General features: G+C 46.8%; 1 protein-coding gene across 3 annotated transcripts in view; it reads right to left on the bottom strand.

Moving 5' to 3' along the window:
- Positions 1-17,345, bottom strand: part of Dgkg (diacylglycerol kinase gamma) — a 209,540-nt gene that overhangs the window by 67,378 nt on the left and 124,817 nt on the right. The gene's annotated exons all lie outside the window — the stretch shown is intronic.

A 17,345-nucleotide genomic window follows, 5' to 3' on the forward strand; every position in this document is an offset into this window, starting at 1 on the left:
TTCTTTAAGACCCAACATGCTCAGGCTACTGTCTCTCTGAAGCCCTGGCAGCCGGCTCAGACACCTGTCACGGTGATGGATGGACACACCATCACTTTCACTTTCGGGGGGAACCTCAGACAGACCTCTGGGAGGCAGCCAAGGTGGGTGCCCTGTCCCGAGAGTCTGAGTTCTGAGATGTCAACATCTGTGCTTGCCACCGGAAAACAGCGCTTTTTCTACCTTCTAAAAACAAACAGAACGGTGACAAGAAAAAAGAACCTCTTACAAAATGTGCCTGCTTCTCAGCAATCTATTTTCCCTTCAGGCCCACTGGCTAAAGTGTTCATCAGTGAACACAGTCAGATCCTGGGACAGAAAGGAGCCCTGGCTGGGAGGGAAAGGGGATGTAAGAATGTTTACACCTAAGGTTCTGCACCTAGCTGTGCTCTCCAGCACTGACCCACTCATCAGCCCCTGAAGCCCAAACCTGAAGGTCACTGAGGACAATTAAGACATGTAGGTGAGGATGGCTTATTGGAACTTAAGCCCTGAAGGCCAGAGAAGGCAGGCACTTGGCTAACACTGAGCCTCTCTGGCTGATGAAGCCATTTCCTGGCTCCTGACCAGGAAGAGCCCAGGCAAAGCTGAGACACAGGTCCACATTTCACTCTCCAATAGCTTGCTAGAAGGGCCCCTCCGGGACGAAGAGCAGAGCCCTGCCTCCTTCCCAGCTCAACCTGCCCCCAGCCATCGGGGACAATCTTGGTTCCCGTTGATCGCACGTGTCCTGCATGCCTGAACCAAGATAGCTGCTTAACCCACTGAACGGTCCCTCACTTGGTTCTTACACACACCTTCTGCGGAGGTGTCGCTGCGGTACTTTGTAAGGGGGTCTGACACTGTTCCTCGGGAGATGTAAAGCTGATGAGATGATATCATGGAGTGAGAATGTGGGCTGGGTATGGCAGTTCCCTCATCCCCTGCCCCCAGGCCTTGGTGAACATGATTCTGATGGGTCAGGTTACAAAAGTCCCTTGGTTAAGCCACTTGTTTGTCATTCTGAGTGTATGTCACCCATAGAAACAGTGTTATGCTGAGACTAACCGGAAACAGTCAGCTAGCCCGCCAGTTAGCCGGAGCACAGTGTCTGGGCTTGGAGACGGGTTGGCTGAGCTGAAGGAACCTCCCTGGTTAGAAGCCAGAAAGGCTGAGTTTAAGTCGTCCTTCAGACGTTCACCTGTTCTGTGGCCTTGGACAAGATTGTCACTTAGTTTCTCCATCTTTGAATTGGGAATGCATTACCTATCTTCCAGGGGTGGCTGGGAAAATTGAGACTGTACATACGGTCACATGCTATATACACAGAGCCAAAGTCAACCCCGTTGCCACATACAAAGTTCACGCGTGTTGTGTCACAACTCGGAATACACATGGCACACCTCTCCTGGTCAATTTGGACTGGGTATCTTTGCTCTCCTCAACTTTCTGGGAAAGAAAGACAGAAACTCGGTTAACCTGGAGTCCCTGGCATTGACCCTGGAGCCCAGGCTGGAGACGTTGGCGAGAAAGTGACAGCTAGCAGAAGCAACTGTGGGTGAAGCCATGCCCTGGCGTATGGAGTATTGCTTTCTTTCGCTGACCCGGAACACCAACCAGGTGGGTCATTCAGCCTCCAGCTAAGTTTCCTGAGGCATCACAGTCAGATGCCTCCTGGTCCCATATGGTCCAAGAAAAGCAGTTTTCTTTCCTCTACTCCTCCAGTTATGAAATTATCCTCAAGACAAGTAGAAAATTCACCATATGGGAAGATGCTCAGATGAATACCTCTTCCCTTCCCCCATTCCATCTCCTTCCTGTGTCAGTTTAAAAAAAAAAACAAAAACGTACATAGAAAAGCACCAGCCAGCACCTTGAATGCCTGGGAAGCCTGTACTGGATACTGCTGGCAGAATCCCTTTCATGGCATCCTTTTGAAATCTCGACCATATGCTCTCTGCCTTGCTTCCACTCTGACGTTTGTGACTTCTTATGCCAGCGTGTGTGTTCCTAACACCCCTTCCAGTGACTGCGGTCTGCATGAGCTTGCCCTCTCTTGTCACTAGGTAGCACTGTTCCCTGGTGGCACGCTATCAGAAGTCCCCGATCCTGCAAGGACTTCTCTGGTTCGCCCCTCTCACTGGCGACGCGTAGGCCTGCCTCAGGTGTAGGTCTCCACACTCTGCCCTGTCAGTTCCCTGGGTGAACTGCTTGGCACTGGCCCTGCCGTGATTCCGATTTCTAGCGCACACCTGCTGTCCTTGATGGGATGTGGTCTTAGAATTTCATTTGAGTGCTCTATCCTTTATCCTCCTTAAATCTCATTCTGAAGCTCCTCCTGTGTGGTCTTCAGGTCCCTGGTCATAAATGTTCCTCTTAGATTAGGGCATAAACTCCTGATTCTTGCCAGGGCCTCTCATCCCAGGGTCAGAATCCATGGTGCAGAAAAACAGTCATCTTCAGTCTGGGTACAGAGGAAGGGGCCACCTCACCTAAAATACTTCCTTCTGCTTTTGCATATTTTCAGTAGGTTGAGCCCATATTAAAGGCTCTCAAAGATTGCACAAAAAAGAAATATTCCTCTTAGATTTTCCTAAGTATATTCAGTCACCGAATCACACCCCCCCCCCATCTTCTGGCTAGTTTCCTTGTACATCCTGGAGTTTACATTGGCCAATACCACTTACTGTGGAGGAGGTAGCCAAGGGAGCTCACTGTGCAGACGAGTTCATGATGACTTTGTTGCTGTCCTGCCCTTTGCTTTTTGGGAGTTCCACTTCTATCCTTCTTGCTAGAGCCTCATGCTCTTACTTCTTACCCACCCCCCTGCCCCCAACAGGGACTGCACATTTTCTTTCTTCCCCCACTTGGCGCGTATTTCTGAATCAGACTTTGACTTTAGGTCTGCTGACTATCAGGGTCTTTTTCTTTCGGGATCGTGTCTTTCATGGTATCTTGGAACATTTTGTCATCGCAAACATACCGATTTCTCAAATGTTCATTCTCTGTTGCTAGGAGACTCATTTATATCAACGGCATCAATACTTTGTAGACCAAGTCAAGCAAGAACAATAAACCATTGGTTCCCATCACAGCTTGACATTATGATTCCTGGGTATCAACATGACAGCTTGCGGGCAGGATCTTACAGGCCTGGGGGTGTACTTGCACAGCGGTTTTCAAAATTAGAAAAATTATACATACATTCATAATACACACATAACACACATATATACATTCACATACACAGTGTGTTATGCGTGTATTATGAAATCAGCACTAGGTTTGCTCTCCTGACAGCAACTGGTTGAAGCCAGGTACAGCTCGCTCACTTTACGTCTTCTCTTGTGTTCTCCAGTTTGCTGGGGTCCCCACCACTCCTTGAAGCCTCCCACTCACTTGCCCATCTCATCGACGTTGTCTCCCTGACGTTGTCTCCCTGACCTCCGCCGGCATTTGGATGTGTGGCCCTTTCATACAGGCCTCTGCACTTTCCTTCTGGAAACCTCAGGAACAGCCTCCAAGGCCTCTTCCTCGGGTTTCCAGTCTGGTCCTTCCCATCTGAGGGGCTGGCATATGTGGTCATGAGTCCTAATACCTGTTTGTCTGACTTCAAGGGCTCACTGGCTACACCAGGGTAAAGGCCAAGCTCGTGCTATTTGCAAAAAAAAAAAAATCCGTGTACTTAATTACCTTTTTAGAACGGAAAAGTAGCCTTTGTTTATATTTGTTTTTTCCCCCTGAGTTTTCCATTTTGATGAATGAAGATTATTCAAGAATTTTACCACCAACCATCCAGCTTTGATGACCAAGGGACAAACCATTTGGTGAGCAGGCTATCCAGTTCTTCACACCCTTTAAATTTACTGGCTTACTGTTGACCATCTCAACCTCCGGCCCACACAGGTAGATGAGGGAAAGAATATGATTGAGAGTAAAATCATGACCCAGGCCATCAACTCAATTTGTTTTAGTTTTTACCCCAACCCTTGATTATGAGCATTGGCCATTCCTCTCCCCAAGTTCAGAGACAAGGGGATTTGGAAAGGGAAGGCAAGAACCCTACTAACTGGAACACTACATGGACAGCACCAACAAAAGCTTCACTGAAATCAACAGTTTGAGATTTGAATTTATCCACGACCTTCTCATTACCTTGTGCCCTTTGGTAGCCCAAAGCTGGAGACGGCCAACATACTCTCAGCACATTGAGTTCAAAGGCAATGTAAGGTACTTGGCTTGATTGGCACTTTAAAATGTTTTCCAAAAAGGCCCACTCTCAAGATTAAAGGAGTTCTCTATTGAACAGAATAGAAATGTCTTGTTACTCGAGAGTGCGGTATTTCTCCCTAAGTGTGTGTTCAGTCAACACAAATATCAGTGACGGCATAAGGCCCTGACACTTCAGCAGTTGCAGGCTATGAAGTGCATTCTTGGGGTTAGGAGAGCCTTTCTTTTACTGAAGAGCATCAGAAGATCAGGAAATGCTTTCTTTGTAAAGAGTGAAGTGATGGGACCCTCCCCCAATCCCAGAATTTAAACACTCCTACAGGCTTCAAAGCAGAGATCTAACGACACTCTACAGAGTGCTAATGGAGGGGATGCTTGTGTCACGAAGGAGGCTGAAAGCTACAGCCAAAGCTAAGGTTATTACAGATGAGAGCCACAGCACAATGCATTTTTGTTAGAATCTCACTGTCTCTGAAGAATCGGCAGACATCAGCTATAATGGCGTCCTTGCTAATTCCTCCAGTAAACAACAGTAATCACTTCAAATGTATTTATCCATCTAGTGTAATTTCTCTGTGCACCTTGTGAGATAGTTGTAATTTCTGTTTATACACCTGAACACTAAGACTCAGAGAAGCGAGTCACTTTCCAAAGGCTCGCAGGACAGAAGAGGCAAGGTGAGCGCCGACACTCAGCTCCTTGTATGTTGAATCCAAGAGAACTCAGAGATTTGTGTGTCTATTTCACATCGGGGCCACATGGCCCGAGAGCAGAGTCGGAAAGCCGTTTCCTCAAGATTCCTTGATAGACAGCTTATTTCACTGAAGACTCACTAATTTTCCTTACAGAAAGGAAGGAGGAGCGGCTGCTTCCAAAGTTTCCTTTGGTCAAGTAGAAAGAGTGTTAAGAATTTACTTTAAGAAATGTTTATTTAGCCGGGCGGTGGTGGCACACACCTTTAATCCCAGCACTCGGGAGGCAGAGCCAGGCGGATCTCTGTGAGTTCGAGGCCAGCCTGGTCTCCAGAGGGAGTTCCAGGAAAGGCACAAAGCTACACAGAGAAACCCTGTCTCGAAAAACCAAAAAAAAAAAAAAAATGTTTATTTAAATGAGGAATGAAGCTAAATCACCTGACTCTTTCTCAAGAACACTACCCTTTCATGTTGTACTTCAATTTCTTTTTAAGAAAATAAGTGCAACTGTGAATAGTTTAAAGAAGTAAGTTTGAATAAATGCACTAATCAAATAAGCTCTAAATATAAAGATGGATTCCGTTATACGGCAAAAATCCTTTGAAATGAATGATAATTCTCCAAAGTTCTAGCTGATCAACTAAAACAGATAGATGGCTAATGAATCCTGACATTCTTTTCTTCTCCAGAGCTAAACACACACACACACACACACACACACACACACACACACACCACACACACACACACACAACACACACACACACACACACACACACACACACACACACACACACACACACACACACACACACACCACACACCATTTAAAAGCCACCTAAGTTGACTTCTGCAAGTAAAAATCTGAAATTGTGCTAGTAAGGAAGAATGATGTGTGGATCTTGCCCTCAATATGATCCTCTACTTCCATGGCCAATCGGTAAGTTTAAAGGTCAAGGTAGGAGAGAAAGTCCTATGTTTGGTTTCCATGTTTTCCCAGCCCTGGTAACTATCAACTCCCCCAGATTAGCAGAGTTGGGTGTTCTCCTCTTTCTCCATTTGTGTCTGATGTCAATCTCACTTTGACACTTGAGCAAGGCTCAATGCTCATCGGTCACAGTGTTTCTAGAAGCTTTGAATTTCAAAATATATTTTTATTTTTCTTCGAGTTTCATGTATATATATATATATATATGTGTGTGTGTATGTATGTATTTTGATCATATCTCCTCCAGTCTCCTCCTCCAACTTCTCCCAGATATCCGTTCCACATCCTCCTCCAAAGTTCACCTCCACCTCTCCATCTTCTGCAACTCACTGAGCCCAGTTAGTGCCATCTGGATGTGCAGAGCTACAGGAGCCTTGCAAATATTACTCTGTAAACCTTGAGAGTAAGTCATCGCTCCGTTCCTTTTGTGACTGAGTACACGTTCAGTTCCTTCACCCGCCTTGTAGATAAAGTGCCAATGCCTGTACAGACACCACGCTCCTGGGAGCTGCCTCTCACCTGAGTTCCTCCTCCTGTGTAGTCTCTTGCCTTTACTTTTGCACCCAGGACATTCTCACACTTGCTCTTTGCCCGGGCTGTTCCCCTCCTCCTACCTCGCTCACCTGATGCTGTCTCTTCTGGCTGGAGTCTCCTTTCTATCCCAAATGCTCCCTCCTCACCTTCTTTTTGAAGCCTAGCCCCACTTTTTGAGGCTAGCTGCTTCTGTCACCCCAGTGCTCCTGACTCTGTTAAAACAAAGTTCATCATGATGCTGGGAATTGTCTTTCTTGAGTGTGAGGGCTTTGGAGAGGGTTAGTGCTGTGGTTCACACTGGATAAACGATATATTGAAGTCCTAACTCTCCTCATGATGCATGAGACCTTATTTGGAAACAGGATCTTGGAGATGTGAAGATGAGGCTGTCTAAGATTAAGGTGGATCCAATTCAGTGACTGGTGACGTTAGAAGAAGTGGATATTTGGACAGAGCTAGAGGCACACAGGAAGTGCGCCATGTGCCAATCAAGGAAGAAGACTGGAAGGATGCTTCTATAAGCCAGGGGCTGCCAAGGAGTTCTGGCAACTAGCAGAAGGAGAGAGTCAGAACGCATCCTCTTTAAGCCTAGGGGAGAAACTAATTTTGGTGATACCTCGATCTCAGATTTCAGAGAGTAAATCCCTGCTATTTCAAGTCACCTGCAGGTGACAGTTTTCACAGCAGCCCTGGGACACAAGATGTAGATGGTCTTTCCATGTGCATGAAGACCGAAGGGGTCTAGGCAAGAGGAGGATGTAGTAGTCTATCCTTCCCACCCTAGAATATTAGCTACCACAAAATATTAATGGACACCCAACGCATTTTGGCTGAGTAGGAACATGCTACCTTTCCAGTGTAAGTTCAGTGGGTCCCAAATAAGGTGAGACCATTCTGAGATAAAAATGTCTAAATGAGTTGGTGCCATGAGCAATTTCGTCCCCAGATAATCAACTATATACATTAAAGAGAACAATGAATGTGAGAGAAAATGTGTCAAAAGCTTTCTAGATAGATTCTAAGAGAAAATCAAGTACAAATATGGGGGCCAGGGCTGGAGCTGGCAGGGAGGGAGTGCTTGGGACATTAGGGTAGTCCTTAGAAACAATAGGTGATGGTTAGGCCACAAGAGCAGATGTCATACTAGCCGAGGAGAAGAGGACAGGGCAGGTGTAGCAGGAAGGTGAGAGACCGAGAGTGTGACAATAAGGGGTGGCACTGATGCTTGGGGAGAAAGAATTTGGTGTAAAAAGCAAGAGAGCTTAAGGTCCTATGAAATGGAACATGGGCTCTGGCAGGAAACTCTTGGTGCGGTGACACCAGATAACAACCTCGTCATGTCAAGGAGACAAGTGGGCAGCTTTTGGGTGGGGCTGAGGGGGAGGGCAGCAGGATGGCTTGAAAGGACAACTTAGTGCCACCGGGAGTTAAGCAGGACAAGATGGGAGGGGTCTTGGCCATGACACGCTTGTCAGTCCCAGTGTGTCGGGAGGGACTCCCATGTGGTGTGGCTTGATGGTGCAGTGAACATAGCCTGATGATGTGTTTATCATCCTAGATGAATCAAGAACTCTGCTTTTGGGAATGCTTGCAAGAGATTCCACAGCTTTTCTCAGTATCTCATCTCAGGCTTTGGTATGGTTCTAGACCAAAATTTTTGTCTTCCTACCCCAAATAGTAAACCCTCCTTCTGCTCTCCCATTGTCTCTTGAGCTGAGATGAAGAGTTTCCTGTTGTGAACCCTTTCCTTGAAGCCTATTCTCAATGCACTCATTGGTTCTCTCTAGGGAAATGAGTGTGCTTTGTTATGGTTTTCATACAGTCCTTTAGTGGGCTCTGGGGCGTCTCTGTGCTCTGTTTTGACTGCTTTTCTTGGCTGGCCACACTGGCAAACTGGGTACATGGAATCATAGAAGAGTGGTCAGACCTATGAGACTGTGAAGTTAGACAGGCATGGTTTTAATGCACAGCACCCTCACCCTACCCCTTGACTAGTAGGTCTTGGGAGCCTTCCCCTTGAGTAGTAGGTCTTGGGCACCCTCCCTTATTCACTGTGACTTGACTAGTAGGTCTTGGGAACCTTCCCCCATTCCCTGTGGGTAGTAGGTCTTGGACACCTTCCCCTATTCCCCTTGGGTAGTAGGTCTTGGTAACCTTCCCTACTCCCCTTCACTAGCAGGTCTTGGGCACCTTCTGCTGTTCACTGTGACTTGACTAGTAGGTCTTGGGCACCTTCCCCTATTCACTGTGACTTGACTAGTAGGTCTTGGGCACCTTCCCCTATTCACTGTGACTAGTATGGTACTTCTTCTGACCTTCAGATTTCTCTGTAAAATGAGTTGACAACATTTGTCTTACACTTGGACAACCATGCCAGTTAAAACCACGTGTTCCAGAGTCCTCCACAGCGATGGCTACTATTGAGTCCCCAGACCATCTTCTGAGCACTTATTACATGCTCTCATGGTCACTCATACTAAAAAAGTTGACCACTGTGTGGTTTGGACAGCAACCTCTTACTGCCCCTGATGAATAAACAGAAATGGGTCCTCCCGAGACACAGCAAAACCACAGAGGGCCTGGAACTGAGAGAATTAAGACCTTTTCAGCTTTTATTTATTCTTCACAGAAGAAGAACTGCACAGCATGCCAGAGAATTACTTCAATTGCAAAGGGACTTGAATAATATTTCTAAAGCTCTCATATCGACTCAAAAAAACAATTGTGATTTTTTTAATTGAAAAATATTAATCAAATGCCCACTTTGGATAAACTTACTCTGATCATCCGCTTTTCACAATTTTCCTTTCACAGCCTATAAGTGCTTCTGAGATGACATTTATTGCCACTGTAATAATGGAATAATGTTCTAAATCAGTATATACAGTGGGATCTCAAGGAAATCAAGCCGCACAGGGAAAATGCTGAGAGGAAGTAGATGTGGAGAGCATCGGATTTCCTGGGATGGGAATGGCATGATTTATTTTTCTACAGTGTGCTCGAACCCTTTGTCTAAAGAAAAATATTTAGAAAGTAGTTCATTTAACTTTCTAAAAACAGGTATCACCTGAGTTCCATGACATGTCTGTCAAATGAGCTGCCAAAATGCACCAGCATGCTGCAAGCATGTCTGAGCACTGGTTTCTTTCCCTTTAAGTGTTTGTTTGCTTTCCGAATGATTTGCACTAATAACACAAGGTACTATAGAAAACACTGTGTGATGTGTTACTGAAGTGTATGATGAAAAATAGGTTGATATTTTGTGGAAGATTGTTTTAAATCAAGAGAAAGCACGCGCCAAATGTTTCGAGCCTGATGACTCACTGTGAGACCACCAGAGATCTACCCATCCACCTCAGAGAAGCGAGGGTTCTGAGTCAGCCCACATGACCTCCATCTGCTCCAGGGTCTACCCTGGTAGTGAGAACAGTTCTAAAAAGAGCTGCTGCAGTTGTTGTGCCAGACTCCACGGTAAGCACTTTAGATACACTTCCCTACCGAGACCTCAGAGTGCTCCCCTAAGGTCACAGACGTGCAGAAGGCAGAATAATGCTGAAGATGTCGGTGCCCTAACCCCAGAACTGTGACGATGCTAGGTTACACGGCAAAGTGGAATTGAGACTTTGGACTGGGACACACGCTGCCAGTCTCTTGACCTTGCTGTGGGGGAGACTGGGAGCTTTGAACAGTTCACTGAATCTCCTTGTAAGTGTAATGGAGAAGCACAGGAAAGGTCACCAGAAGGATATAGTTAGAAAAAGACCCCATTGACCATGGCTGGCTTTTAAAGATGGAATGAAGCGTAAGGGTTTTATTTCCTTTACAGAATACCCACAGGAATAAGAATAAAAATAGAAAACACCACAACCAATTTCATGTGGGGCTTTTCCAGATTCTAAATATTTGAAAACAACATCTTACATACCGGGGGTGGGGGGGTAGGGGGGAACAGCAGCAGACAGTTTGGCCCACTGAGTACCTCTCTTGAGGTACTGAATATCGGGGAGAAGGCAAAGGCCAATTCAGGGCACTGGACTCCCACTGCCGGGAATTTGAATTCATGTTTGCTGCTGTTAAAGCCAAACAGGTAGACTGCAATTTGGGGGGTGTTCACAGGGTTCCCGAAAGAATGACAGAATGGTTTCACTTTTAGATAAAGGAGTTCATGATGTGAGTGGTGTAAATGTGGGCCATGCCGCAGGCAATCAGGAGAGGCGACCCTTGCACTTTCAGAATGTGTGCACGGAGTGTGTTAGTCTGTGTTGTGTGCTCTCACCTACCGTCTCAGTGTTCAGCTAAGGCTGGGGAGTGGGGAAGGTGAGAGTGGGAGTGAGGAGAACGAGCATCATCGATGAGCATCATCGATGAGCATCTGACTGCCGGGGCCACCTGCCTCTCCACCAGCTGTGCTCTTCATGGCCTCAGCTGGCGAGCACTAAGCATTCCAGGAGCACCTGGCATCTGTCCTGCACCCTCCCCTCCCCCTCCCCCTCTCCCACCCTGCTCTTCCCACTGCCATGTCTGGCTTGGAGTCTTGACTCCCTGCCTTAACCCAGCCTTCAGCTTTTGGTCTTGGAACGTCTGGTACTCAGACCCCAAACTCTGCCTCATAGCGCCTCATGGAAGGAATTTTTCTCCACAACTCTAGTCCAGGAGAGCTCAATCCAACTCAGCCCAACCCTGCTGAATTAATACTGTCTTCCCAGTGGTCAGATTTTACACAATTTTTAGTTTCCCCCAACTTCTCAGTTTGAGGATACTGTCTCTGTAACAAAGATCGCATGAGAAGCGCACCTCACTTGGTACTCCATCAAAGATACTCATTCGTTGTCAATACTTATCGGTGATTTATGACATACTTAGTCCTCAGGCTTACCGACTAGTGACGTTCAACAGCAAATATTGTTGAACTTGAACTGTGCACCACAGAAGGACTTCGCCACTGCTTCTAGCAACCTTGCGACTTTCAAGGGAGGAAGCAAAGGATTAAAGAGATTAACTTTCTTGCCCAAGGTCACACAGCCGGTAAGCAGCAGAGCCAGATTCTGATGCCAGCTTGGGCTAAGCCCTGTTGCCTCCTTCTATAAATATCTACCAGGCACTTACTGCTTTGCAATGTATGTTCTAACCTTCGAAAGACTCAAGCTACATTAAGGTTTCTGGGGAACCCCTCGTCAGCTCCCTGGTCCTGGATCCAGGGAAGCCGACCCTCCAGAGCCTGCTAACTATCTGAGGGCTTTTAGGAAAGGTGGTCAGTCACTGGCAGCACTGATGTGAGCCCTTTGAAGGGCCTGACAGGAAGTAACTCCAGTCTCAGTTGCTGAGAGACATGCTCAAGTGGATGACACTCAACAGGTTTACATGACACATTCCTCCTGTGCTCAGAGTTCCCAAGCAGGAATGAAAACCTCCACAGTGAGACTCTTTCTGGATGCTCACTGACAGCAGCATTGGGCGTCTTTAAGGAATAGATTTCAGATACACAAAACTTCACAGACACAGTCTGGAAAATTTGCGAGGACTGTGGTTGGCTACCCAGAAGACCTGGGCAGGGTTCTTTCCTCATCTGTGAACACTGACCACGATCCCTTTAAAAAATTGAGATTTTCTGTCCTCCTGAGTTCAAATCTTCTTGTTCTTTTACCTCTTTTGCAGATGGTCTACTCTGTGATCTGGACCAATGTGCCTTTTAATGAATTCATCTCTCTTGCCACGGCCACCTCATAAGCATAAGATCTGTGCAGTTATTCCAGGCTCTGCACTTAGGAAGGGTCTTGGTTTAGTTTAATGCTTTCTCACAAACTTCTTAGTTTTTAAACAAGAGACTGTATGTTTTAATTTTGCCCAGAGTCATACAAATTCCATGGCCAGTCTTGCTTCTTGCTGTGGACAGTGAAACAGGGAGAAGACTTAGATTATAGGAGATAAAAAGGGGTGATGTCCCTGTACTCCCTTCCTAACCCAACAAGAGTATTTTTTTTTCCCACCGAGACAATTCACAAAAGTGGATAAGCACACAATGTCACCATCATCCTTAGCCTTGGTTTCTTTGTCTCTAAAATGGGAACAAAAGCACTCCCCTTATATATTATAATGAACACCGAGTGGGATCATGTATAAAGCGCCTAGGAGAAGGCTTTGGAAACACTGGAACAGTGATCTGTACAAATGAGGATGAGATGTCGGGGCTTGAACTCTGGAGTTTAGAGGTAGTTTAGAAATCAAGCTCACTGCTTAAAAGATGTCTATCACTTTCTCCCAGGCTGCTTCCTCATCACACAGAATCACAATTCAAAAATGACAACACTTGTGTTGTAAGGTTGAGAGTTAAATCGTTTATTATATTATAAAATACCTAGTTAACTACTTGGTGTCTAACAGGAGCTCAAAATGAATCATAATTCTTTATTTTAGTTTTGAATTCCATACTCAAAACACAGTCTACTTATGAATGGACTTCCAATGGCTTACTAAATGTAAATTCCTTTTGTTCAAAGATAATTTTGTAAACAAATTTTGAGGATTATTTTCCCTTCTTTGCTAGACTATGAATATCTTTCCTTTTATTTTACAGAAACCTGGCTGTTCTGGAACTCATAGATCAGGCTGGCTTCAACCTCAGAGACCCCCATGTCTCTGTCTCCCCAATGCTGGGATCAAGGGTGTGTGCCACCATGTCTAGCGAGAGTATGAATTTCTTAAAGTCAGTGAGCATGTCTCACTTACACCAGAACACTTTCTAACATATTAGAATTTCAGTAGAGCTAAAACTCTGTGTCCTTTATGCCGACAGGGTGACAATAATTTTCCTAACATTGCTAAATCAGGAACAAATAATAAACACACCAACAACTAGGTGGTAGGAGGGGCCTAGCTGGACTAAGATGGCTCACACCACCACCTCCTTGGGTCTGGCTTGTGTTCCATTAACAGAGTTATCCCACTGGAGAGAACACTGGCTTCATACAACTACCACTTTCCCTGGCAACAACTAGTATAGAGAGATCACTGGGGGGAAGAATTAAGAAACCTCAACAATTGAGTCATAATTTGATGTCTCTTAGGATACACACACACACACACACACACACACACACACACACACACACACACGAGTATTTTTGGTACAATTTCAAAATGTCTCCGAACCCCCGAAGCCTTTGGAGCCTTGAATTACTAGAATAGCCCCCAAGCAGACTAGCAATGTGAAAGTTCAGGTTTCCTGGGCAAGTCCAGCCCTGACTATCCCTCTGTTGCTGAAAACAAAACCAAACCAACAGACCAATTACAACTCCCTATATTTAGCCTCAAGGTTATCTATCCCTGAGGGGCCAGTCTTAGGCATTAATGCTAAAGGCTTGTAGCCAAGCAGCAACCGCTCTTTGAAGAACTTAAGTTCAGCCCAGTAAAATGAAGCTTTGTTTGATAATATCGTTTACATTTTCAAATCCTGGGTACCAGGCTTTTTTCCTATCCCTTGTGGCCCTTCCTAAGTTTAGCTGCTGGTGTAATGGAGGTAACCATGGCAACAGCCACCTGCCTCTTTAAAACCATCTCGAATGCTAAATACGGAAGCCTAGGGAAAATGGCTGCTTGCCTGCCTCCTCGGTGGACAAATTGAATACTCCTGGGTGTTTTGGAGACAGGCAGGCAAGCAAGCAAGCGAGATGGAAGACCCGAAGTTCTCCAGAGGAAAAGGCCGGCGGCTTTGGAAAACAGGGGCTCCCTCTGAACAACTTCACTTCTCAAGCAAGCACACAGACGTAAATTCAAATCCATACGCCTGCCATCTCTACCAGGTGAACCACGAGGCTTGAACCCCACCAAATCTAGGAGCTGCCCTGTAAATGGGATTTGGGGAGTTGAGAAGGGAAAACATTCTGAAGGTCGTGACGAATTCCTCCGTGCTTGACACTCCAGGTGCATGTTATGATCCACCGCCTCCCCCCCCCGTCTGTCATTCTAATTGGACTTAATAATGTGGTTTTCCTGATGCTCTTCATTCAGTCTCAACTTTTGGAATAGGGAGAAACTTTGTCTTCTGCTTCCTTAGTCTCTAAAATGACAGAGACACCTTTCTTTCCATGGCAAGAGTTCATGCAACAGCCGCCCAGAGGGAGGAGGACTGCTTCCTCCCCAGGACAGGGCTCTCACGCTTCATCTTCCGATGCTTCTCCTTCCTTCTCTGGGCATTGCCCCTTCTGGTTTTTTTTTTAATGAAGTTGTAAAATATATTCTTGATTTCTCTAACCTGGGCAGGGCATCCCTGTCATTAGAACAGTCTCCTTGCCGGGCAGTGGTGACACAAAGCTACACAGAGAAACCCTGTCTTGAAAAACCAAACAAACAAACAAAAAAAGAAAGAAAGAAAGAAAGAAACCACACACACACACACACACACACACACACACACACACACACACACACAACCCACAAAAAACAAACAAACAAAAAACCCACACTCTCCCTGCCCAGATCCCAGCTCTTGCTTTTTGTTCTCTTAGGTCCCCTCTACACATCGCTTCTCACACACCGGTATGCATGCTTGCTTTTCAGACTGTTTCCAGCAGGGGGCAGTAAGTGACGGGCCATCTGTCCCAAAGCCCTACAGAATGGTGTGTGGTCTGCAGTATATTTTCAAAAGATGTTGCTGAGGAAGTGAGTGAGTGAATGAAAGGATGGATGGATGGATGGATGGATGGATGGATGGATGGATGGATGGATGGGTAGAACCCATGGATTTCACAGGCGTAGGGTATCTTTCCAGACACATACACTTGAGTATGTGTGTAAAGAAGACCCTGAAAGTCTGTAGGATGGGCAGGAGTGTTTTTCAAAAAGCTATCCCGAGGCTGCTATTCTGCTGGGACAAGCATCTGCCTTTCTGGGAGAAGAGAGGGTTTGGGCTTGATTCTTTCTGGAGAGGAAGAACAAGAGGATGAGGATGAAATTTAGACTATTTGTGTGGGAAAGAGGCAGTCTCCTGCCAATAGGTCCAAATCAGGTCCTCTCCTGAGGTGCAGCAAACCTCCACTCAGCCTACGTGGGTCATCAAGAGCGGCCCTCTGTTCCCTTATGAGCACCACTTCTACAGGGAAGGGAAGTCAGGCACCAAGAGGACGATGCTCAGCGCTGGTAGGGTCAGTAACAGTGACAACGTGCCAGTCCAGGTCCGCAGACACAGAGGGGAATGTGGAGATGTAGACACACAGCATCTTAGAACACCACAGAAGAAACGAGCTGAAACAGAAGTTTTGCCCTGTATGACCAGAGCCCCGATTGGAACACAATGAAAAGTACCCCAAAGCAGTTATTCTCAAAAAGGCCACCCACCACCTACATCCTGTCCAACCCAGCAGTGGAGTACAAGGCCACCTCGGAAAAAGACTTGAAGTAACAAGAAAGGCTTCAAAACTGACATATAAACTGACCTGGTGTGAGGAAGTCTGGACTCAGGGGAATTCTCAGCCTTGCTGAGGGAGAGAAAGGTTCCCCTGGCCCCTACACCAGCTCCTTCCACCGGAGCCTACGCTACACGCATGCTCAGTGCGCAAGCTCAACCCGGGCCGGGTCTTGTTAGTTTCAGCCATCGTATCAAAGATCACAAAGCGTTGGGCATAACAGAACTTGGGTTTTGTGCCTGCCATCTTTTCCTCTCGTTAACAGATTGATATTTGACATTAAAAAAAAATCCTAACGTTTTCCCACTTTTCCAGTGTAAATAGGACTCTTCAATGTAAATGGTGTGACAAGACATGTACAGCGGTTTAAGGGTGGTGATTGTGTGCTTGTACGGGAGGGACGAAGGCCGAGGAAGGGGTGGCATGTCAGGTGTGACTACAGTATCAGGGGCTGGCAGCACGTGCTTGTAGTGAGTTGTGGGCCCAGGGTCTGAGTGAGACGGAATGCAACCCTAAAGCAGTTCAGCTGCGCACGGTCTGATTCCTGCTTTGACATTACTTCACTGTGTCCAGCCTCGCCCTGGGTAAGCTCCCGGGCTGTGGAGTCAGGAGCTGGGCTGTAAGTGAATGTCCTCAAATAACGCTCTAACTTCTGCTTTGAGGAGAATTCTGCGGGCTAAATACATGACCATCCCTTTACGTTCAAGGATCAAGTCCGAATTATCACCCCACTGTTCTCCATCTGCCTGAGGCTAGGCGTGGATACCAATGGTGATCTTGAAATAGTACAGGAGAGGACAGAGTTGGATGGGGCTTTGCCAGAGAGAGAGAGAGAGAGAGAGAGAGAGAGAGAGAGAGAGAGAGAGAGAGAGAGAGAGAGAGAGAGAGATATGAAAAAAGTGGACAACTCCAAGTGATTACTTGTACGCCAGTCACATCTCCGTTCTGGTCATTTCCACTCGCTTTGCAAGACAGGTTTGGGTTCGCTTGCAACTGATCTGGTTTTCTCTTTCTTTCATGTTTGAACCCAGTCTCCAGGCATGCGGGCTCCCATGCCAGGCCACCCGGTGCCCTCCTGCCTCGCTGCTGCCCTCTGCTGTCCGAGGGAGGCTGGCACCTCCCCGGATCTGAGACCCCAGCAGAGCCCTGCTCTCCCCAAGCCGAGGGCTGCTGCGGGAAGCTGGGCTTTTAGGGGAAATCTCTGAGTCCCTGGCGGGGTTCCAGGTGGCCAAGGGCAGGCTGCTTGCCACCCATGCCATCCCCAGACGCCTCCCTCTGCTCAGTTCTAACGGGAGGGGACGGGCAACCAGGCTGCAGCAGGTTTCTGACATTTTTTTTTTCTTCTTAGAAATGGAAACCCTCCTTCCGGCAACGTGGCAGCAAAGCTAAGTCCCCGGGCGACCCAGGCCAAGGACATTTCCGTGGTAGCAGGTGGGAGGCCGCACTGGCTGGCAGTGCCTGGCGGGCGGGGTGCCACCCCAG

The sequence above is a fragment of the Peromyscus maniculatus genome, chromosome 12 (genome assembly GCF_049852395.1).
Source record: "Peromyscus maniculatus bairdii isolate BWxNUB_F1_BW_parent chromosome 12, HU_Pman_BW_mat_3.1, whole genome shotgun sequence".
In the NCBI taxonomy this organism is placed as follows: domain Eukaryota; kingdom Metazoa; phylum Chordata; class Mammalia; order Rodentia; family Cricetidae; genus Peromyscus; species Peromyscus maniculatus.